We start from the raw sequence: 1,924 nt of genomic DNA, 5'->3' as shown, positions 1-1,924 counted from the left end.
GTGGCTTTTCACACCTTTGCATATAACATTGGGTTATTGTCTCATTAAACATTGATAGCTCCAGAGAAGCATTAACACTATTTTTGTAAGTGTTACGTTGCGGAACGATGCAGTGTTAGAAAATAGGGGCTAATTTTTTAGCAATAAACAAACAACCAATATTTAATGAGGTGTTAAATGGTGGAAGAAAATTTGTTAATTAGAATGAATACACCATTTTAATGTGATAAGCATTTTTTTACTTTCTACTGTAGCACACAAAAAAACGCATCTTTCTCTTGCTGTATCAGCTGTAATACTTACACTTCTGTCTTTTAAGTTTATGGTTCCTGCAGAAACAGTAAATCACACCAACAACAGCAGCCACAGCCAGCGACAGCAGGATTGCACCAACAAATACTGCTATTATTTCAGCTAAAAGTAGACCCTGAGTTTCTACATGTGAACCTGTAGTGAATAGAGAAAGAGAGTCGTTCGTTTGTTCTGTATCAAACACTACAAAACATCAGCACATCTGAGATAGTAGATATGAATGATTCAATTTAAAGTAGAACATCGTGCTACATAAATGGTTGCCATGAAGTAAAAAGTCATTCATCATATCATATCATGTGTTTGTTCTGAGATTTAGGGTTAACACGTTATGAGTATCACTATCATTTACAAATTGTCATGACTTTTCCAGTCATTTTTGATGAAAGGACTGTTAAAATCATTTCATAGAAATTATGATCACAACTGAATAACTAATTCATTTTTGCTGTACATGGATTGAACAAAGTAAGAAAAATGCATATTCACTATAGAACTTTTACAATTTTAACTTTCTAGATCAGACCAGTTCTGCATTGTAACTGCATCTTGCATCCATTGATCGTGCTTTTGAACCTCATCGACTTATCGACTGTAAAGTATTGAACACAGTTAGTGCAAATTCTACCAATTTAAATGTCAGCAGGGTAACGTCACCCACATGAGGTTTTGTCTAGACTGTGAGAATGACTTGAAAACAATATTTAGATTGATTTATACAGTAATTCATGATACTATGGAGTTAAATTTTCAGGTTTTAAGCAACACCCAACATAAAAATATGTTGCTAGAAATCACAGCCAGTGAAAATACTGGAGAAGCAAGTAGAAATCTGAGGCACTGGCCTGAAAAGACCAATCAGGGCTTGAATTTCGGCGCGGGATTGCGTATAATTCTACGGATTCCCACAGTTTCCGCGGGAAATTCCAGCAAATAGACGCTCGCGATAGATGACGTAATGTATCATTTGCACGTGCTTTTGAGTCTTACCATTTTAAACATTCAAGTGCTCAATTCAGTACTTGCGCGCTCTATGACTGTGAGACCCTTTCTGTGAGTCGCCTCACACCCAAAGCGTGCGCGCCTTTGCGCATAAACGGCCTAATATGTCAAAGTGCCCATCTTGATGAGTATTCATGTAAACAGTCGATTTATACTAAACATTGTCGGTATACAGACTATTAAGTTAATGTAAACAGAAACAAAACTTGTGTAACAGTTTGCATGAGGTCTTAAAGAGACAGTAACCTAAATAAACCTGCTGTCTGTCATTAATGTTTATTTATACATTGAAGACTAACCAGTGTTATTTTAAAGTTAAATAGATGATTCTGTTTCTGTGGTATTTCTGTACCTGGATATTACTGTTAAACCTACCTGAAAAACTTAAAGCACAGTTAATTTTAGTTGTATCTTGTTATTGTATTTGTTTGTGCCATTGCTTGTCATTAATCTATTCTTATTTTATTACTGACTGTTTACTTGTCTTTTTTAGTTAAAATAAATTCAATTCAGAGTTTGAACGTTTTTTAAGTATCTTCCTCACAATATAAATTAACATACTTGTTTATCTGAATTGTAAAACACAAATACACTGGGTGACGAAACATTT

The 1,924-nt window shown here is 34.5% G+C and overlaps 1 protein-coding gene across 1 annotated transcript in view; it reads right to left on the bottom strand.

Moving 5' to 3' along the window:
• The window catches only part of LOC107707335 (uncharacterized), a 30,160-nt gene that overhangs the window by 22,700 nt on the left and 5,536 nt on the right, over positions 1-1,924 (bottom strand). The window lies entirely within an intron of this gene.

This window comes from Sinocyclocheilus rhinocerous, unplaced genomic scaffold (genome assembly GCF_001515625.1).
Source record: "Sinocyclocheilus rhinocerous isolate Xijiao unplaced genomic scaffold, SAMN03320098_v1.1 scaffold1316, whole genome shotgun sequence".
NCBI lineage: Eukaryota > Metazoa > Chordata > Actinopteri > Cypriniformes > Cyprinidae > Sinocyclocheilus > Sinocyclocheilus rhinocerous.
The sequence above is the reverse complement of the archived record's forward strand: the minus strand, read 5'-3'. Positions and strand labels throughout refer to the sequence as shown.